Raw genomic sequence first — 23,563 nt, 5'->3', positions numbered from 1 at the left:
AGTAAGCGTTGTAAAATATAAGTTTCAATTTAACCTTTCCCTTCCCAGCTAACAGAAGTGGATATTCTTGGCTTACCAGCACTGTCTTTCCATGGCCCACTAGAATTGCAGGACATCATGTATGATGTTTCACCTGACATATCCCATGTAGAGGTCATCTTTAATAGAGCTGGCATGGAAAAATCATAAAAAATGTTTCTGGACCTGCAGGTCTAGTGAATTAAATAATCTACTCGACCTGTAATGCTCCATATGCTATGTGTTATGCTATAAACTGGTTTCAAATTATGTGATCCTGGGAAAATATTTTAACTCACTGAGCTGGCATATTCTTCTTTATCACTTATGAGACCACCTTCAAACATGTGAGTTCAGCATATCTGCTGTACAAAAAACACTTCTGTTTGATTTCATAGACTAAAGTTTTGCTCCATATATAACACAAATCTAGCCACATATAGGATACACATGACCACTGACTTGCCTCTTAATTCATTAACCACATTATCATCAGGGAAGGGGCAGGAATGTTTCTCAAAACATGTTTAAAACCTATCACTTAAATACATATTAGAAGCATGAAGTGGTAGCACACTTATTTGCAATCAGGAGATTTTACATTGAAATGACCATAATATTTCCTACTGACGTGGTTTTACTGATAAACTATATAGTGTATATTTTTGGAAATTAAGTTTCTGCAAATACTTTTAATTTGCACATCACCAAGTAAAGTGTTCTCATTTGTTTTGCTCCTAATTAAATCTTTGTTTGCATCAAACTTCTGAATGACAAAAAAAAAACCTTACTCCTGATATATTTTGAAATAATTGTACTATTCATTCAAATATTGTATGTTAGAAAAGTTTTGCAATGATTGTCAGACAGCTCACTTGACAAAAGTCTCTAACTGTAATAAGAGAAAGAAAAGTAAACACCTGTTTCCAGGATAAGATAACAAGCAATTAGTAAAAAGACAAACTGACATTTCACCTCTGTCCTTGAACAGACAGCAAATGTGGCAAGATAAAAACAAGATTTAAAGGTGTCTTTATTGCTTATTTAGTTTCTAAATGAACAAAACAACTGTTCCTTCCAACTAAAGTTCACTTGCCAGAACAGAGGAGTAGGTGCTAAAAATAGCTCGAGTAGATTTTCCGAGGCCTGTAGAGGGATTGCTAATCAAAATGTGGCCAGTATTTGTGACGCATTAGAGGAAGACAGCTCTCCTGTCTTCTTGCTCTGACCAGAATGTCTATATTGATTCATTCTTAAGGCACGTTGTTCCAGGGAACTACCACAACCTCTGCAGAAACACAGAAAGAGAATTGAGAGTTTATCCAATGTGAACGTTAGGCTTTTGCAGATTTTTGCAGAATTCAGGGCAAGTTCGAGTAACTGATTGTCTGATTCCCAACAAAATCATCAACGAGAAGTTGGATAACTAGGTGTGGAAATAAAAAGTTGTAGAAAAGTGAGAGTGTATTATTGCCTTAATGACCCTAGCGTAGACGTTAGGTAAATATTAAAACCCTGAAAAATGAGACATGTAAGCTGCTTCAGGATCTCTACTCAAACCGCAGGGGTGTGGAATTTATTAAAATATCTACTTGTCCACGGGACAGGCTGCTTCTCAAATCTACTTGTCCTGTAAAAAGATCTACTTGTCCCTTTGGTGCCATGTAGTGTGGCGCCAAATTATGGCAGCAATCTCATTATGTAAGAGCTCTGATAATAGCCTCTCTGATTATTCCAGGGCTACTACCATAGTAGGGCTTGAATACTTGCAGTTTCAATCCCTACTGTAGCAATTTCCTTATTTTTCCACCTTTCTGCAGATCTGCATACTGGGGCTGGAGGAAGCAGTAAGCAATAGTTCCAGGGCTGGAATGCCTTTGAGTCTGCAAACCTACTAACCTGCACATGTTTTAAAGATTTTCACCAGCTTCTCTCTAATATTTTCCCATAATAAGAAAGGTTGGACATTTACTCCTGACAATGGCAGAATTAGAACTTCTTCCAGGGTTGGGAAGAAAGTGGCTGGAGGGAAAATGAACTTGCAAATGCTCAATAGATTTTCACATGAGAAAATCTACACATGCGTATTTACCCATGCTAAAATACAGTTCACAAATATTTTATAGGGGTACGACATATACCATGGGTGCACTTTTGTGACTTTCTTTAAGAATTTGGGGCCACATGTAGGTAGGTTCAGATTTGCGACCCGCAAATTGCGAGTCGCAAATCCGAATGTAGGATGGTGTCCCTGACACCATCTGTGATTCGCAAGGGCTTCGCAAATGCACACCTCATGAAAAATCATGAGGTGGGTCGCAATTTGCGACCCCCTTGCGAATGGCGGCCTCACAGGGATGGTGGCCTGCTGGAGACAGCAGACCACCATGTCTGTGACTGCTTTTCAATAAAGCAGTTTTTTTTTTTTTTTGGTAATGCAGCCCGTTTTCCTTAAAGGAAAATGAGATGCATTACAAAAACGAAAAATGAAACTTTTTAGTTTCATTTTTTCAGAGCAGGCAGTGGTCCACTGCCTGCTCTGAAAAAATGTTTACAGTGACATTCACAATGGGGAAGGGGTCCCAGGGGGACCCCTTCCCTTTTGTGAAAGTGTTAGCACCCATTTGAAATGGGTGCAAACTGCGATTGGCTTATGCCCGCGTTCGCAAAACAATCCTACATTGCACTGCGAGTCGCAATTAGGAAGGGAACACCCCTTCCTAATTGTGAGTCGCAAACCCGTTTCGCGATTCGGTAACCAGGTTACCGAATCGCAAAACTGGGTTTGTGCATCGCAATGTGCTTTTTGCACGTTGCAAACAGCGAAAGTCGCTGTTTGCGACATGCAAAAAGCTACCTACATGTGGGTCTTGGTCCCTAATTAGGTCTGGTGTTAACAAAGACATTTTGTTTTTATTAAACTTCTATTTCTCTCTCTTTCGGCTGGCTTTACTGTGAGTGATCGCATTCTTCTCTTCCACAAGGAGCATATTGGCACACAAAGTAGTTTTGTTCAGTGTCAGGAACAACAGTGGCAATCAGTGACGTAACGAAACTGGAGGGTGCCCCTTTGCAAAGAACATGGAGGAGCCCCCTCTCCAGACTCACTCAGGGCAGGTGCTGTGCTGAAGGGGCCCCCTGGAGGGCGGCTGCGGGGCCTTTGATATGCCACTGGTGGCAACGTGTGCTTTTAGAGTTCAAAAACGTTTTGGGGGGTTTTTGCCAGTGTTTGTTACAATGTTGAGGGCCTGGTAGCTCCCACAACAATAAAGTGTTACAAAAGCCATGTCAAAACAAGACACGCATTGATGAAACTAAAAGACTTATAAAAATATGTCAGATCAGTTGGCTTTGTCAGTGTTTGTTTATTTTCATGCTTCCCATAATCGTGTTGAAAATGGTTACACTGATTTTCCATTCGAAATATTTTTGGGAAATACTAGCATGCATCAAAACATTTTACTAAATGACACTTCATTTGCATCTAATCAGAGAGCATTCTGGGAGCATTATACTTAGCCTCATAGCCTAAACTTTTCAAACATGTGTATACACGTTTTTTTTTTTTGTACTGGAACCAACGTCAGTAGTGAAGTGTGACCTTAAAACATTTATTTACAGCACTCACCCTAATAATGAAGGTTTTCAAATAATGAACCATAAATACAAGTTCGAACAGCATTATCTTTTGGAAACACATTACCTCAACTGCAGAGAGTTCCACTCTCTGTAAACAGGCAGCCAAAGGGTTTATGCTGCAGAGGGTTGGGCCTACTTGTCCCAAGGACAAAGTGAACATAAAAACTTGTTGCCCTTGACCCCAAACAAGATGTCCCGGGCGTCGGGCGATAGGAATTCCACATCCCTGAAACCATACAAATCTTTCAAGAGTTCTTTGTCAAACTCTGTCCACCAAAGAATGTTATATCCGATCCTGCTCCAGTCAGTTGCCTTTTGGAAGGGCTAAATATTTCTACGCTCAGCTCCAATTCTTCTGCACTGCTTGAGGCTTAAATTACTATCAATTAAACTAGAGAGTAATTTGTAGCTTTTTGAACAGTAAACCAGGGTTCCAGGAGGCTGATGGGGTGAGCTTCATAAGGTGTTGATTGACATATTAGTCCTAGCCTAACTAGCCATTCCTAAGAATAGCAGTTGCTCTTACAAAACGTTGTCACCGGACTGTAAATCATATTGCTCAATTGCATTAGTGCACGAGGACATGGAATTGTATGGCAAGGTTTTGGCTCTATACTAACTTAAAGTGACTCTTAATATAATTACTGGCAATAGGGTTGTTTTGTTGTGAGTAAGAATACAGTTTTGCATTCTAATTTGATCACGCTTGATCAAGTGCGCTAATGTCCAGTACAAAGAACTCTCTGCTCCATTTTAAAAGTCAAGAGGGCTACTGATTAAGTGTAATGGCTTTTTGGGGGGAATTAATGAGAAAACAAGGATTTGGCCCAAGGTGTATAAACTGAGTTCAGGTTTTATTTTAATTTCCACAGACCATAGTGAGCATCAATAATATCAACTGACTTTTGTATAATATAGACCTCGGTACCCAGCAGGGCAGCAGCACCCTTTTACCAACAATCTAAGCTCCTTATATTGACCTTTTTTTGGGAACACTCATTCCCAGCATAGCAATATAGCCAACAAAAGGGATGGCCTGATGGTTAAGATTGCTGCAATGTTACTAATTTAACTCTAGATCCCACACTAGCTCTGCCTGCTGTTGACTATAGTGTGGCCAACTTCAGCCACTAGTCTATATATATATCTCGTCAGAATACAAGAATATTCAGATGCTAGGGTAATCAGTTAAAAATAGTGAGTCACTCTGAATTAAGAAATATATAAAGTGGTCACATTTTAAACGAGCATTTGCGATGCAATGCAATAGGTCTCACATTTGTGAGCGTTAGAGCTATTGTCGTTGTAAATGACAATGCCTTTTACCTATGTGTTTTGTTTTTGAGTGTAGTGGATGTATGCCAGGTGCCACAGCAACCCTCCCAGGCCTGTCACTGCAGGAGAGAGGACACAACAAGGCTAAAGCACTAGCCCCGACAAGCAGCTGCATTTCGATACCACGTCAGACTATAGTACGACGGCTGTGTTTGTCAGCAACATGGAATGAAGTTCCCTTAAAATGACTTTGAAGCACACATCGTGGCATGAGACATAACTACGCTGTTCTGTGCTCACAGTGATATCAGATCAGAAAGCATTTTTGGACAGTCTTGTTCATATTTATGGTGAGATTAACTTCCGTGACCAAGATAAAGGTACCACTTTCTATGTCCTGGTGAGGCCCGTAGATGAAGGGTCGAAACGCGTTGACCAACAACTCGAGGAGTGTTACGAATTTATGAACTGAAAAGAATTAGATAGAATATTAAACCGTGCCTATTTAGTATGAACAATTTGCTCCTAGTAACGGTATAAAATTATCACTACCTCGAATTGAGGACTGCCCTAGAAAAATTGTGTGGCAGCCCATCTCTCCAAATTATGCTGGAAGTTTTGAGTGCCTATGCACTCAGCGACTTTTGTTTGGAAATTGTGTTGTTTATATTTCTGTTGTGTTGTATAGTGTTTATTTATGTTCTAGTGATGTCCATTGTGTCAACACTATATCAAATATGTTTTTGTAGGAGGAGGAGTGAGACAAAGTGAGAAAAATATCAATTTGTGTACACCAAGTGTGAGTGCTAAAAATAAAAAAGTTCCACAGTGACCATTTAATGTTTTTACTGGTAAGGTGAATATCTCTGTATTTTTCCCTACTTTATGCCACTCATATATTAGTATTGTTATATAACACAGGTATAGTGGGGTTACAAGGGCTTTCCCCCATGGTTTTTGACAATTTACATCCAAAAGCTAGATGTTTTTAGCTATCAAGCTTGAGGCCGTGAAATGCTTGGGTCTGGAGTCTCGACTCCTTTTCCACCATTTTGGAGACAACACCTTTCGCCAGCTTCTTGCCTAGAACTTGACAGAACAAGAATGTCACAGATTACAATCCTGAGATAGCTTTTTCACCTCTTCATCTCTGCAAGGTCGATGCAAATGAATTATCGCGATTTTGTTAAGAATGGCGACTGCTCTGTAGCGCTATGAAATTGCAGAACCTGTATTACCAAGCGCTGTATAGAAAAAACACAAGTTATTCCCAGACTGCCCCAACACGCACCAGACAAAGAACCCTAGGGGAAAGGATGTGTTGTAAGGGCCAGAGCTGCCGACCTTGGAGCTGGGGGAACACGGTTCGAGACTTGGCACCGGCTCAACATCCTGTGATTCTGGGCAAATCACTTAATCTCCCCTTGCTACCAAAAATGAATGTGTTCTTGTGTAATGTAACTGGTGCTCACGTAAAGCACCTTTGTATCAAACTCACGCTATATGAAACTGCAAAAAAATAAAGCGCTCCAATACCTTTGTGCCGAGTTTGTGCTACATAAAACTGAAAAAAAGACCTTGCAGACATCGCAAAGAAACAGCAAGATGCCCGAAAACAAGAAAGAGGAAGAAAAAACATACCACCATGAGCATGAAGCGAGCCAAAAGAAAACAAGGGGCTACAGGGCAAGCGGCCACAGTGGCACAGAAGTTAACAAGCGGGAGGAGGGTGACTGGGTGACGGGACAAGCAAGAATACGGCGTGGGGGAGCACGATTTAAGCGATATGGACGAAGCAGTGGGGTGCATGTACAGTATCTCCAAGCTCAGCATTGTAAGCATATTGACTCACAGGAGCAGGAAACCAAGAAAAAAACGAAGTCCCCCAAAGAACAGATAAACATGACAAAGCGTAATTATACTGTAGTTAATCCCTGCTCCCAAAGAGAAAAAGAAGGGACAAAGAGGCATGAATGACCACTAGCAAGCAAGGATTTCTAAATGACACTGAAACCAACAAATGAAATGGGATTAAGCTCACGGAAGTAAGTATACTAAAAGTATACAAGAGGCCATACGCTTATGCTAGACCTTAAAAGGATAGAATTCTGACTGAAATAAGCTGTTAAAAATGACAACATCTCCTCGTCATTAATTGCGCATGTTAATATCATTGATATGATTATTTTAGCCAAATTACTATGCCTTTTGCAGTGCTTAAGACTATGAACATGTTTCTTTCTTCAAGGGAATAGACACTGCTATTTCCGATTTGTATGGGGATATAAAAACCAAGAATAACATACTTCTAGTCCCAGCTGTCACTTTTGACAGGAGGTGGGCATTACCTGATTTCTGTTTGTATTTTTAGATAGAAATTAGTAACAAGCCCATGTAAAGACAATACATCTGGTGCAATAGATCTGATGTTGGCTGCCAGATTTTGGCTTTATTGCTTTGACATGGTTTTTATATCATTTTATTTTGGGGAAATATGTGGTCCTCACCACAGTAAAAGAAAACATAACCTACAAGTAAAAAGATATATTTGTTCACAAAAAGCACCGATTTCCATAGCTGTTCCTGGCACCAGAGCAAGTCGTAGAATCCCTCCAGGTGCTTGGCTGTGAGGTAAACACTCCTCTATACACACACCATCTTGCTGTAGAAAAGAACACTACAAGGGCTGTCAGGTTGCCAGCTCTGTTCATTAAGGCTTTTCTAAAGTAAACGTCTTAGGATCAGGTGACTGGGAATGTTGTAATCCGATACATTTGGAAAAAACTTTGGGCCTGATTTAGACTTTGGTGGACGGGTTACTTCATCACAAACATGACGGATTTCCAGTTCACTGTATTATAAGTGCCATTGGATATAATGCACTTGTAATAAAGTGGACAAGACATCTGTCACGTTTGTGATGGAGTTCCCCATCTGCCAAACTGTTAACCAGCCCCTTTGTGTCTACACTAGGTACAGTGTACTGTTCACTAGGCTTAGCTAGTTTCTTAATTTGGCTGTACTCTGGGGTAATAACAGTGTTCATGCAGAGTCCTTTGGCATCTGTTTTTGAAAGCTGTATACTTTGTTTTGAGTATGCTACAAGATTTCCACAAGTTGGTTATGTGACATAGACATAGCTAAGAGCACATGCCACGACAATGTCCTAGTCACTAGGCAACTCAAGAATCATACTTATGGCAACTTCCAGTCTTCTTTATGCAGTGCCAATATATGCTCAAAGAATACATGAGTACAGTGGAAGTTGTTAGTATCTACAGTTGATGAACAAACTGCTGTGCCAACCTTTGACACAAACACTGGTGGACCATCCTTTCAAGGCACAAGAAAATTGCGCTGTGTTAGAAAATTTGGCGTCACATATTTTATGGATCGTCACTTCTTGCTGAAAGGGATTGGAGCAAGTGTATTTGCTAACACTCGGCAGTAGTCACGCACAACTTGGTTGGTACTCACAATGAGTTTTAGGTTAATGACCTGGGTTTCATTTCACTGTTTCTCCATTTTATGCTCAAAAAATGGAGGGAATTGGGAGGGGTTATGGTCCAGTGTATATCCTCCCAGTGGAAATATCAAGAAATATGAAATACACTGTTCCAACCAAAAATGAACGAAAACTAATGGCGGGGTCCTAAATTTTAAGAGCAAGAAACCTCACACATCCATAGGATGTCATGCTTCATCATCGGAACTGCTCCTCGTCAGACCGGCACTGCAATGTCTGACGGGCACCACCCCTGGTGGGGGGGCTCTTTGCCGGAGATCTTTTTCAATAATGGTGCCGTGACCCCGAGGGTGAATGAGTGACAAAGGAGATTGAAAAAAATTGTGGTTAAAATTGGCTCACAGCACCGCCACTGGGACAATAGTTTTATTAGACCAGATAGACGGTCAGGACCAAGGTTAAAAAATGAAAATAGTCATAAGAGTGAACCAGAGGTAATGCTCAATCACTCTATAATAAAAATAGTAAAGGGTGGAATTGGGAATTTTCCAAAGCCAACCCTATCATGGGTCAACATGTTTCGCATCCTGGTGGTCCATACGGATCCAGTGATGCTTCATCAGGACCTAGATGACTACGTGTATCTCCAATTTATATGGGCCACATATGTTTCCTAAATCAAGTGTACAGATTACCAGAAGCCAGAGAGTATCTGGGAGAAATAACCGTCACTTACATAAATATGGAACCAGTAGTTCCTAATTGTCGCCCGTCCTAAATTAGAGAACGAGCTTCCTAGGAACACATAGACCTATGATCCAGCGTAATTATAGTTTGGCAATTCCGCTGTAGCCGGGCGGGAAACCTACCCAGGTCCGTGGTTCCTGAACAATCATTGGGTAGGTTTCCCGCCCGGCTACAGCGGAATTGCCAAACTATAATTACGCTGGATCATAGGTCTATGTGTTCCTAGGAAGCTCGTTCTCTAATTTAGGACGGGCGACAATTAGGAACTACTGGTTCCATATTTATGTAAGTGACGGTTATTTCTCCCAGATACTCTCTGGCTTCTGGTAATCTGTACACTTGATTTAGGAAACATATGTGGCCCATATAAATTGGAGATACACGTAGTCATCTAGGTCCTGATGAAGCATCACTGGATCCGTATGGACCACCAGGATGCGAAACATGTTGACCCATGATAGGGTTGGCTTTGGAAAATTCCCAATTCCACCCTTTACTATTTTTATTATAGAGTGATTGAGCATTACCTCTGGTTCACTCTTATGACTATTTTCATTTTTTAACCTTGGTCCTGACCGTCCATCTGGTCTAATAAAACTATTGTCCCAGTGGCGGTGCTGTGAGCCAATTTTAACCACAATTTTTTTCAATCTCCTTTGTCACTCATTCACCCTCGGGGTCACGGCACCATTATTGAAAAAGATCTCCGGCAAAGAGCCCCCCCACCAGGGGTGGTGCCCGTCAGACATTGCAGTGCCGGTCTGACGAGGAGCAGTTCCGATGATGAAGCATGACATCCTATGGATGTGTGAGGTTTCTTGCTCCTAAAATTTAGGACCCCCGCCATTAGTCTCCATTTTATGCTACATGTTTGACAGTCTGTTGGCCCAAGACATGGGCGATGCTCCATGCCTGATGAGCTGTGGTTTTGCCTGATTGTACATTCTGAATGACTCCTGATTAATTTTAAGATGGAGGGAGTAAAAGGGGGTACTGTCCAAGAACGCCGGGAGTCCACTCACATATCTCCCTACCAGCCTCAAGCTGGATTACTCTTGGCACCTCTCCCTTCCCCACTGACTATCCCTGTCAAATAAGGCAGAATTGCCTGCAACAAAACTTTTCTCTCTGATCCCCTCCCAGAGTATTACAGATCAGAGGTTTGAATCATAGAAAGGTGCCATTACCCATTCATCCTTCAAGGATCCACCCAGATACAACCAACACAGTGCAGATACACCATATAGTTGTGTATCACCATACTCACAGCCATACTACTTTCCTAGCAACACCCGATTTGTTCATCACAACACAATATTCTGCACACCTTTCCAAAACAGCTCAGATGTGCCATATCCTTGTGTATCAACGTGTTCACAATAATAGCCACTCTGAATCACACATTGCAGGCATAACCTGAACATTACACACTAGACAGAACATTACACACAAGTTTAATGCTGCACAGCTATGTATAACATACATATTTTTATAGTGCAGGATCACCCAAAGGTGATTATTGTTACCCAACTCATTGATTAGCTTCAGGAGGATAAAAGTATGCATGGACCTACTGAGAATGAAACGTGTCGCTATGGGGGCAAACACTGATCCCTGCAGAAGATGGGTTAGTCCACTGAAACACTAGATCTAGATATATAGTTGAGTATTGAAATACCCACAAAAGCACTGCCCACCTACAAATACCACACAATAACTTACAGTGTCACAAATGAAGAAAGAACACTGAACATAACCCAGGGGGTTATTTAGAGTTAACAGATGCAGGTCATCCATCCCTCTTATTAACAGTTTATACCTATGTTCCACCTAATTTAATAACCCCTGAAATTGCAAATAACTGTCTATTTAGGCAACCAGCAGCACTATGTTGCTTACCACACAAACGCATAATCTTGGCAATGGGCACCATTGATAAACTTGATAATGATGATTGGCTGAGGCAGGTGTGTCAGATTTACCCCTATGTCCTCATTTGAGACCTACAGCAGAGAGCAGGCATGAATTCAAAGAGTAAATGTCAGCTTTCTGCCTGACAATGGAGGCAAACACCTCCCATGGCAGTAAAATAGTTGCCTGTCATACCCAGGGTCACATAGGTTGTCATTGAGTAGCATGGTAAAGCAATGCGGTCATTGTTGGCCCTTGAGATCCTGAAATCATGTCCATTCATATTTAAATTCAACCACAGACTGAAACTGATTTTACCCAATATAAATGTTGGTAAGTCAGTGCCATCAGCTATGTCTCTATCTATCTGTACTCAATGTAGATAGTTTTGGCATATGTGTTCTGTGATCTTGACACAGGGGTAGGCTAGTCCCACCATATGCCAGATCAGAGGAGGAAAATAAACTGAGGGAAATCGAGCCTGAGACATGTAACACACAGCTTATAGAGATGTTCGGGTGGACCCACACAGACACTGGTAAACTTAGGCGCACTATATGGATCTGCCCAAAGACACTGTAATGTTTGTTTAATTACTTCAAGAACAAATCAATAATTCATGGCGTGGCAAAGGGGTATATAGAGTATATAAGTTTAGGATGTTTTCCAGAGCACTGAATGTCACACTGGTGGTATTTTCAAAGTCCCACATGGTCTGAGCATACAGCAGTGGAAACAAGTTTGAGTCCGATGAAAGCCCCAACCTGATATTCTTCAAAGCAGCTCAAGAAAGTAAGCTGGAGGACAGCCATTAAGTTCCATTTTAAGGCACTTCCTCAAATGCACGTAACTGGACTTTGCCCTCTGGCTTAGAGTCTACATTTTTTTAATATGCTTAATTTCTCATAATTTCCCAAACTAGAGTAATGGCTGGGACCGGTGCTCCCCCAAGGATTGTTCTGCCTCTTCAGGAAACAAATCATGCCTCAGCCACTTTCCTGGGCATTTTGACAGATATAGTTTGTGCAACAACACCTGCTGTGACACTTTTATCACATTTTATTTCCCATGTTTTGGCCCACATTGGTAACATAGCGGAAAAAGTCTGCCAGTAACAGCAATACCCACAAGTTAGTAATTTCTGCCTTATTAAGCGAACAAGGTCATAATATGAGTTCTTTTTTTTAAACTCTTTATTGTATTTTATAGTTGTTAGCATTTGTCATACATCATTTGTGTGCATCTCACCAGTTACAGTAGTGGAATTCTTACATTGCCTCATTGTATATCCTATGTTGACAATACTCAGCTGCTCTTCTCATTCTCAACCATCTCTAAAACAGGTCAGCCCAACCTGACACCCTTTCTTCAAGCAGTAGCTAGATGGATGGCCAGCTGTAAACCTAAGCTGAACGGAGAAAAACTAGAAGTCAAGCTGGTGGGTAATTATGGCACTCTTAAATCCCCTTCTCTGCTCCTGATGGTTGGAAGGCCTGTCTCCACCAAGAGACAACATAAAGTGCTTGGGTTTTTGGCTGGACTCCCACCTGACTATGGACTATATTAAAAAATACTCCTTAGATCTGTTAAAGTTCTTTATGTAATAATTTATTGGCAAGATGAATTAACAACAGCCTCCAGCCACAACTGATAGCGAGCATTTCTCCTCACAGCTGTCACCTGTCACAGCAACTGTTATGGAATGCTGGTAGGAACCAACTAGGAAGACAAGGGGAAAATGAGGGAGGAATGGAATGGTACACTTGGACAACCTATGGGCATGCGTGTACAAAATGAAAGGAACTGGAAATAGAGGATGTACATTTTATACAAAACATTACTTGTGATAAATTACAACAGACTTTCAATCTAAAAATCCGTCAGCCACCTGTTTTACTCTATTAAGACTTCATAGAAAAGTCTTTAAGATTCTTCCTTTTCAAGCCAATTTCGTGTCTGGACTATGAATATATCCTCTATCTGAGTTCACCTTGATATCTACTAAAAAGACTTCAGGTGGTGCAGAAAGCCGCAGCATGCCTACTTATGAAGATTCCCGGACACCTATCCACAAAACCTGCTTTAGTTTCCCTTCACTGGCTGCCTGTGGAACAATGGATCAACTTCAAGGCCCTCTGCACTTTGCACAGCGCTCTTTATAGTAAGGGTCTCACCTTCCTTAAACGGACTGCAACGCCCTACATCCCTCAAAGGGCTCTCAGATCCTCGATGGCCTCCCTAATTAACGTTCCACAGATTTAGAAAGCAAGATGGGGAGGTCGATCTTGAGCACTTAGAGCCTCAAATCTGTGGAATTCCCTTCCCTTGGAGCTCCGCCAGGATAGTCAAGAAATTTCCTCCCATAAGAATTTGAAGATCCTTCTGTTCACAGCATAAGTTGTCTCCTTGCCGTTCTGCTTCCGCTCTAATGCTGGTAGGCCTATGGGTAGCCACCATGCGCTTTACAAACTCCTAAACTAAACTAAACGTGTATACCCATCACAATAAATGCGGCTACAGTAGTTGAATTTTTACATCTCCTCATTGTATACCCATCACAATCAATGTGGATTTTCACCCTCAAAGGTTCTGCAGCGAGCTGCAGTAGAAGTCCTTGTTACAGAGGCGGAAAAGTCACTTGGATCTACTGTTACCTCTCACTGTTTCGTTGGGTGTTGTGTCGCGAGGAACACATCGATTAGCTGCTACAACATCACAACTGTTTCTCAAGTAAAAACACAACTGAAATAAAAACAAGTAAACAGAAGGTGCCTTTGTGCTTGCCTTAATGTACATCATATAGACGGGCAATGCCTCGTGCTCATGTTTTATTGTGTCATCTGTTGAAATTATGGGATAGCTGCACCTGCGTCCATGACAGATGCATGTTCTCATGCACTTTCACTCAGGGTCTTCTCTGGCTGTGTGAAGGTCGTTAAGAGCTCATTCCAGCATTCAGCATTGGGATGAAGCTGCTAGATCAGTTCACATCCCTTTTTAATGTTTTGCTTTTGAGACAGCTTCGGCTGTCTTGCTGGACTATTGTTTCTTCAAAGGTTCATATATAATATACATACTTTTAGGGGCTTTTAGTCAGCGGTCTCCATCCACTGGTGTGTTAAACTGTTAACCACACTTTACTTCTGCACATTAAAGTATACATTATGGGGCAGTGGGTTAGCCCACTTCAGTCAGGGAATACATAGGAGGTCATCTTTGAATGTTTTCTATAACAGAAACCATTCAGAGATGGCCACACGCCCTCACACATGCAGGAGCAGCCATCTTAATTTTATTCATGAAGTATACCTAAAGAAAAAAAGATATGTATAGCCAATTACTCTAGAGGAGGACAATAAAGGTAAGAACCATTGGCTTTCTGAATGCTTGCCCTTTGTTTTTTCCTCTGCTTGGGATATTGTGCCTGTGAAGCAGGCCCATTAATCCACTCAACTGTAATAGCGTTAATAGATACTCGATTGCTTGAGTCTGCTCAGGGTCCCTTCCATTCTGATGAACAACCTCGCTTACAGGTATTATTTATATAGCATATAATGCTAAAAATATCTCTTTGCATTGCTTACACATTCTGAAACAATATAAGGAAGAAGTATGTTTTTCAGTGCTTACCAAGCAAAGCAGAGAAACTATTTGACAATCATGCTCAAAACCAGTGCTTAATTTGAGCCGGTGGTTGCCGGCGGCACGTGGGGGTAGGGGGTGGGGGAGTTTGCTGGCAACAGCACATATTTTTGGGGACCGGCACTTATTTCTCCACATCAGACATTTCCCTAGGCCAACAGGGGGAGAAACAAACAAAACAAAAAGACTGAGTGAATTAAAGAGGGCCGATGTGGATTCAGGACTGCGCACCCTTGCTATTTGCTATATGACACTGTAGTGAATCCTAGTTTGTTTTAATGGGATAACAGGAGTTAGCGTAGCCTTCGGCTTGCAGACTCGTGCCCCCGTCGCCTAGTGACTTTTAACCTACTTAGCTTGCTCTGTCTTAGCCCACTTAATTACTTAATTCTTCTAAGATGGCTTCCTTGTTTATAGTTAGGCCACTTGTTATGCTTTGCATTATCAGTGCCACCGCATTAAGGCATCAAGATCAAGTGACAAAGACAAACAAACAGTAGGTGTTCACACTTAGGGACTTTCCCTCTCTATACTTTCGAGGGAATTGTTTATATTAATTGCCGCCCCAAGCATGCCTGTTATCTATTGTTTGGGAACACACCTACGTCAGGGGTCCAAGTAGATCTGTATAAATAGATCACACTTTAGACAGATAATCAGAGGGATTCCGACCAGAGGGCATCACCATCATCGCTGATATGGATGCTGCATGTCATCTTGACGCTGACCCAGTCTTCGTGTCCCTGCGGAGTCTGATATAGAGACCTCATTCCAAGGTAACAAGGGTTGGGGGCTCCTGTCATGGACATGGCATTGGCAGATTAGGTTTAATAAACCTAGCTCTCCTTTAGGTAGGAGGTTAGGCCTATCATATTAGGGTATTAGGACATATTACACACCTTATGTCTTTTCATGCTATTGCAAGATGGTGGGGGTCTTTGTAATAATGACTCTTGTCTTTACAATTCTGTTTCTTGCACTCATTATCCTAATCATTGCAGCCCATGCAACTTATCGCAGATTGCAGTTGTGTTAACCGCTTGAGTGCGGGCGTCGGCCACTGGCCGACGCCCACACACCCTCCCTGGTGCGGGTCACGACCAGTGGCCGACACCAGGAAGGGCATTAATAAATCCTCGGGTGCGTCGCGCCCGAGGATTTATTATTTTTTTTTTACTGCCCCCGGGAGACACGGAAGCTACCGTGTCTCCCCCCGCACCCCACCCGCCCCTTTGTGACGTCAGCGCGCCGCGAGGCGCGCTGACTTTGCAAAGGTGTTTTCCCCATGAAAGCAGGAAGCAGCCTTGCGGCCGCTTCCTGCTTTCATGGGGAAAACGGCCTTTTACACGTTCGGGAAGGCCTTGTAAGAAAGGGGAGAGTATCCCCTTTCTTACGAGGCCTTCCTGAAAGTGTTTCCTGGCCCCCGATCGCAGCACAGCTGCGATCGGGGGCCAGGAAACACTTTCAGGAAGGCCTCGTAAGAAAGGGGAGACACTCCCCTTTCTTACGAGGCCTTCCTGAAAGTGTTTCCTGGCCCACGGTCGCAGCTGTGCTGCGATCGGGGGCCAGGAAACACTTTCAGGTTTCCTGGCTCCCCCGATCGCAGCACAGCTGCGATCGGGGGGGCCAGGAAACATTTTGAAAAGGCCTCGTAAGAAAGGGGAGAGTCTCCCCTTTCTTACGATGCCTTCTGAAACGGTTTCCTGGCCCCCGATCGCAGCACAGCTGCGATCGGGGGCCAGGAAACCCCACTAGACACCAGGGATTTCACTTTTGGGGGGCGGCCCCCCCGGAAAACGGGCCGCCCCCCCCGGCATAATTTTTTTTATTAAAAAAAAGGTAGGTGCCCCCTGGGGATTTTTTTTTTTTTTCAAAAAATAAAAAATAAAAAATGAAATGACAGGGGGTCGCCCGTGGGCAGGGTGACCCCCTGTGGGGGCAATTTTTTTTTTAGATGTTGTAGGGTTTCCCTGGGGGCCATTTTGGCCCCCAAGGAAACCATACAGCAACTAAAAAAAATATATATGTATATATCTATATATATATATATATCTATGTAGATAGATATATCTAGGTACATGGATATATCTATAGATCTTCCTGAAAAGAAGTAGGTTTTGGGTCTTGCAAATGTGGGTTGTGAGTGCGTTCCAGATTTTGGGTGCAATGTGGAGAGAGATCTGCCCCCGGTGGTGGTGTGTTTGATGCGGGGGACAGAGGCGAGAGAGAGGTCAGCTGAGCGGACGTTTCGTGTGGGGGTGTGGAAGGTGACTCTCGTTGAGGTAGGCAGGGCCTGTGTTGTGGAGTGATTTGTGTGCGAGGATGAGGATCTTGAAGGTGATCCTTTTGTCAATGGGGAGCCAGTGGAGGGATTTGAGGTGTGGAGAGATGTGTTCGTGTCGGCGGAGGTCGAGGATGAGTCGTGCTGCGGAGTTCTGGATGCGTGTAGTTTGCACTTGAGTTTTAGAGTGGTGCCGGCGTAGAGGGCGTTTCCGTAATCAAGCCTGCTGCTGATGAGTGCGTGAGTGACAGTTTTTCTGGTCTCTGTGGGGATCCATTTGAATGTTTTTCAGTATACGGAGTTTGTTGAAGCATGAGGAGGTAAGAGCGTTGATTTGTTGGGTCATAGAGAGGGAGGAGTCTAGGATGATGCTGAGGTTGCGTACGTAGTTGGCGGGGGTGGGTGCAGAGCCTAGCGTGGTGGGCCACCATGGGGGGTCCCAGGTGTTTTTGTGTGGGCCAAAGAGGATTATTTCGGTTTTGCTTGAGTTGAGTTTCAGGTGGTTGGCTGTCATATATACATCACTTTTGTCAATATGTGTGTGGTTTCGCTGGGGGGAAAAGGGTCCGACTTGTCTAGTGGCAGTTTTAGTGCCATAAAGAAGCGCAGAAGGTTTATATGCCTACTGCAAAGAGCACATCTGTATTTTATGTAAATAGCTGAGTACATTAGTAAAGTCTATGGAGAGATGAAGGGCACTTTTGCTGGGTGGTAATGAGGGAATCCGAGGAGGAGGGAGTGGGAGCACCAATAATGATTGTTGGACTGGGCGCAGGAGGTGTTAAAGACTGTGACGAATGGTATGTGACAAGGTGTTTTTTGAGTGTCTTGAAAGTACGTGCTGATTGAGGGAAGAAGCGCAGGTAAGGTGGCCTCTACTGTTGCACGTATCTCACACACACCATCGATTTTGTGACTGTCTACGTAGGCTAGTGTTTTAGAGCAACAGTTTAGCCAATAGCAGAGATGGCATCTTGATGGATGACTGCTGCCTGCACTTGGGTTATAGAGGACCGCTCTGACATAGGATCAGAGACTGAGACATCAGATACTGAGACAGCATCTGAGGGATAGGACAATGGCGCAGACTCTGGGAGTGATTTTTCAGTCAGAGGAGTCCCATTCGAAAACTCCTCTTCCAGTACATTATGAGGGAGGTGATGAGGACAGTCCTGCTGTCCCTTCGCAAGCTGTTCGTGCAACTGGGTAATAGTGGGTTAGGCCAACCCAGAGAGCAGGTGAATGCGGCGGCAAGCAGAGAGAGAGTGCTCTCTTGGGAGCTCACCAATTTAGTTCAGCCCCAAATTCCACCACCCAAATCATATTGTGGAGACATCAAAATTGTCTATGGCAAAACAAACTGGTTTTGTAAGGCAGGCACCTGTGTTTTTGGTCCTGGATTCGGCGGCCATATAGAGAAACACACTAAACCCAAACATTTATGGAAACTAGACATTCGGGGGAGTCCACAGAGGTGTGACTTGTGTGGATTCCCCAAAGTTTTCTTACCCAGAATACCCTGCAAAGCTGAAATGTTGAAAAAAAACTCTATTTTTCTCGCATTTCTGTCACACAAACTACAGGAATATGCTGGGATCCACAACATTCCTACCACCCAATGACTCCTCACCTGTCCTGATAAAAACACTACCCCACTTGAGTGCCTACACCTAGTGCCTGTGTCAGGAATGGATCACCCCAGGGTCAACAGCTGCCTCACGTAAGGACCAACATTGACCGTTGTGTGATCTATTCCTGTCGCAGGCACCAGGCCTAACCACACAAGTGAGGTATCATATTTATCGGGAGACTTGGGGGAACGCTGGGTGGAAGGAAATTTGTGGCTCCTCTCAGATTCCAGAACTTTCTGTCACCGAAATGTGAGGAAAACGTGGTATTTTAGCCACATTTTGAGGTTTGCAAAGGATTCTGGGTAACAGAACCTGGTCCGAGCCCCACAAGTCACCTCATCTTGGATTCTCCTGGGTTTCTAGTTTTCAAAAATGTGCTGGTTTGCTAGGTTTCCCCAGGTGCCGGCTGAACTAGAGGCCAAATTCCACAGGTAGGCACTGTTTTCTATGAAAAAATGTGATGTGTCCACGTTCTGTTTTGGGGCATTTCCTGTCGCGGGCGCTAGGCCTACCCACACAAGTGAGGTATCATTTTTATCGGGAGACTTAGGGGAACGCCGGGTGGAAGGAAATGTGTGGCTCCTCTCAGATTCCAGAACTTTCTGTCACCGAAATGTGAGGAAAACTTGTTTTTTTAGCCACTTTTTGAGGTTTGCAAAGGATTCTGGGTAACAGAACCTGGTCCGAGCCCCTTAAGTCACCCCTCCTTGGATTCCCCTAGGTCTCTAGTTTTCAGAAATGCACAGGTTTGGTAGGTTTCCCTAGGTGCCGGCTGAGCTAGAGGCCAAAATCTACAGGTAGGCACTTCTCAAAAAACACCTCTGTTTTCTTCCAAAAATTTGGATGTGTCCACATTGCGCTTTGGGGCGTTTCCTGTCGCGGGCGCTAGGCCTACCCACACAAGTGAGGTATCATTTTTATCGGGAGACTTGGGGGAACGCCGGGTGGAAGGAAATTTGTGGCTCCTCTCAGATTCCAGAACTTTCTGTCACCGAAATGTGAGGAAAACTTGTTTTTTTAGCCACTTTTTGAGGTTTGCAAAGGATTCTGGGTAACAGAACCTGCTCCGAGCCCCGCAAGTCACCCCTCCTTGGATTCCCCTAGGTCTCTAGTTTTCAGAAATGCACAGGCTTGGTAGGTTTCCCTAGGTGCCGGCTGAGCTAGAGGCCAAAATCTACAGGTAGGCACTTCTCAAAAAACACCTCTGTTTTCTTCCAAAAATTTGGATGTGTCCACGTTGCGCTTTGGGGCGTTTCCTGTCGCGGACGCTAGGCCTACCCACACAAGTGAGGTATCATTTTTATCGTGAGACTTGGGGGAACGCCGGGTGGAAGGAAATTTGTGGCTCCTCTCAGATTCCATAACTTTCTGTCACCGAAATGTGAGGAAAACTTGTTTTTTTAGCCACTTTTTGAGGTTTGCAAAGGATTCTGGGTAACAGAACCTGGTCCGAGCCCCGCAAGTCACCCCTCCTTAGATTACCCTAGGTCTCTAGTTCTCAGAAATGCACAGGTTTGGTAGGTTTCCCTAGGTGCCGGCTGAGCTAGAGGCCAAAATCTACAGGTAGGCACTTCTCAAAAAACACCTCTGTTTTCTTCCAAAAATTTGGATGTGTCCACGATGCGCTTTGGGGCGTTTCCTGTCGCGGGCGCTAGGCCTACCCACACAAGTAAGGTATCATTTTTATCGGGAGACTTGGGGGAACGCCGGGTGGAAGGAAATTTGTGGCTCCTCTCAGATTCCAGAACTTTCTGTCACCGAAATGTGAGGAAAACTTGTTTTTTTAGCCACTTTTTGAGGTTTGCAAAGGATTCTGGGTAACAGAACCTGGTCCGAGCCCCGCGAGTCACCCCTCCTTGGATTCCCCTAGGTCTCTAGTTTTCAGAAATGCACAGGTTTGGTAGGTTTCCCTAGGTGCCGGCTGAGCTAGAGGCCAAAATCTACAGATAGGCACTTCTCAAAAAACTCCTCTGTTTTCTTCCAAAAATTTGGATGTGTCCACGTTGCGCTTTGGGGCGTTTCCTGTCGCGGGCGCTAGGCCTACCCACACAAGTGAGGTATCATTTTTATCGGGAGACTTGGGGGAACGCCGGGTGGAAGAAAATTTGTGGCTCCTCTCAGATTCCAGAACTTTCTGTCACCGAAATGTGAGGAAAACTTGTTTTTTTAGCCACTTTTTGAGGTTTGCAAAGGATTCTGGGTAACAGAACCTGGTCCGAGCCCCGCAAGTCACCCCTCCTTGGATTCCCCTAGGTCTCTAGTTTTCAGAAATGCACAGGTTTGGTAGGTTTCCCTATGTGCCGGCTGAGCTAGAGGCCAAAATCTACAGGTTGGCACTTTGGAAAAAACAGCTGTGTTTTCTATAAAAAAAATAGGATGTGTCCATGTTGTGTTTTGGGGCATTTCCTGTCGCGGGCACTAGGCCTACCCACACAAGTGAGGTATCATTTTTATCGGGAGACTTGGGGGAACACAGAATAGGAAAACAAGTGTTATTGCCCCTTATCTTTCTCTACATTTTTTCCTTCCAAATATAAGAGAGTGTGTAAAAAAGACGTCTATTTGAGAAATGCCCTGCAATTCATATGGGCACCTCGGAATTCAGCGATGTGCAAATAACCAATGCGCCTCAAAACCTTATCTTGATCCCATTTTGGAAATGCAAAGGTTTTCTTGATACCTCTTTTTCACTCTTCATATTTCAGCAAATGAATTGCTGTATACCCAGTATAGAATGAAAACCAACTGCAGGGTGCAGCTCATTTATTGGCTCTGGGTACCTAGGGTTCTTGATGAACCTATAAGCCCTTTATATCCCCGCAACCAGAAGAGTCCAGCAGACAAAACGGTATATTGCTTTCAGAAATCTGACATCGCAGGAAAAAGTTACAGAGTAAAACATAAAGAAAAATGGCTGTTGTTTTCAGCTCAATTTCAATATTTTTTTATTTCAGCTGTTATTTTCTGTAGGAAAACCTTGTAGGATCTACACAAATGACCCCTTGCTGAATTCAGAATTTTGTCTAGTTTTCATAAATGTTTAGCATTCCGGGATCCAGCATTGGTTTCACACCCATACCTGTCACTAACTGGAAGGAGGCTGAAAGCACCAAATATAGTAGAAATGGGGTATGTTCCAGTAAAATGCCAAATTTGTGTTGAAAAATTTGATTTTCTGATTCAAGTCTGCCCGTTCCTGAAAGGTGGGAAGATAGTGATTTCAGCACCAGAAACCCTTTGTTGATGGCGTTTTCAGGGAAAAAACCACAAGCCTTCTTCGGCAGCCCTTTTTTCCCATTTTTTTGGAAAAAACTAAATTTTCACTGTATTTTGGCTATTTTCTTGGTCTCCTCCAGGGGAAACCACCAACTCTGGGTACCATTAGAATCCCTAGGATGTTGGAAAAAAAGGACGCAAATTTGGCGTGGTTAGCTTATGTGGACAAAAAGTTATGAAGCCCTAAGCGCGAACTACCCCAAATAGCCAAAAAAGGGCTCAGCACTGGGGGGGAAAAGGCCCAGCAGCTAAGGGGTTAAATAAAAACTATTGAAACTTTACTGCATCTTTGTTATTGCCTGTGTTTGGATGAGACATGATGTATCTGTGAGAAAGAGGTAATCTCGGTTTAACCACGACACTCCCTGAGATGTCTTACTCTCGAGTCCATGCTTAAAGGCTGCCACAAATCACCTTTTTACTATTTGGGTTTTTGGTGAGGTGCTGCTAGTGAGCCGGAAGGGTTGGGACGATAGCTGAGACTTGTTGTAGGATAGGCATAGTCACCTACAAACATAAGTACTGTCATCCTTGAACCAGCAGTCTTGCCTAGAGCAAGAGTCCAAACTACAACATGGCGCCACCAACAATGGTGTGTAGGCACTAATTTACGGATACCCCGACTATTACTGTCTCACAGACAACAGGTACCCTAAGTACCATTAAACGGAGACGTCCGTGGTCTTTGGGAAAATCCTCCTCAGCTGAAAAGGTAACACCTGATTAAGCTGTAGGTTGTTCAAGCTCGAACTCATAAAAGGACTTTACTGCCCATTTTGGTGTTCCGTTTCTCTAAACGAATATGGCTAACGCCATAGAAATTCCTGAAAATGCTAGACAAGCACTAACACAACACCTACTAGCGCATGGCCTTGCACCAGAGGGTGGGGATGTTACTCTGATAATAGAAGCTCATGAAGCATACCAAACAGAAACATTTTATTGTTGGGTCACCTTTTCCGAGGTGGACCAAAGAACACATACATTCCACACATACGAAATTGCAAACGTACCTCAACGGTACCTAGCATACCAGTATCATGAAATATCACTCACATACCAAGAGCATCAGAACTGGTTTGAAGGCGCCCTACCACATGTATTACAAAGAGTGAGGATAGGTCCTTTAAGGAATTGTGGACCAACGTGGCCTATGTTTGCCACATACACACCTCACCCAGACATACCAAATATACCAATAGCTGATCTGCGAAATTTATATAATGAATTAGTGACATTATATGTTCGACTAGTACAGTTCGTAATGCGAACTTTGAACACAACACCAGCGCGTCCAGCTCCACCAGCACCTGGTGGATACCAATTGGCTACTGGGATTAATCCACAAATAGTGCATCCTATCATGGGTAAAATACCCACAGAACGAGAGAAAATACCGTTCTGGATAGCCCAGAAAACAAACCAACTGGAAGCTGTGTTTCCCCATACGGGACCACAGGAAAAACATAGACTTCTCACAATGTGCTTGCCCTTTGGGATGATTCCCTCGGTGGATGACTGCGCCACATGGGGTACAGTCTTCGCTGCTATATTTACTACCACACATGGTACCCCGACACTTGCGAATTTACCGGAAGTGTTAAAACAAATGCAGAATGAGCACAGGGCTGCAACCAGCCTAAAGTTTGGGGATGATATTAATGCGTAACTTTGACG

The 23,563-nt window shown here is 43.4% G+C and overlaps 1 protein-coding gene across 4 annotated transcripts in view; it reads right to left on the bottom strand.

Annotated features, from left to right (window-relative positions):
- CYB5RL (cytochrome b5 reductase like) overlaps positions 1 to 23,563 on the bottom strand; it is a 188,875-nt gene that overhangs the window by 43,996 nt on the left and 121,316 nt on the right. The window lies entirely within an intron of this gene.

Source organism: Pleurodeles waltl, chromosome 4_2, assembly GCF_031143425.1.
Source record: "Pleurodeles waltl isolate 20211129_DDA chromosome 4_2, aPleWal1.hap1.20221129, whole genome shotgun sequence".
Lineage (NCBI taxonomy): Eukaryota > Metazoa > Chordata > Amphibia > Caudata > Salamandridae > Pleurodeles > Pleurodeles waltl.
This window is presented reverse-complemented; position numbering and strand designations above follow the sequence as displayed.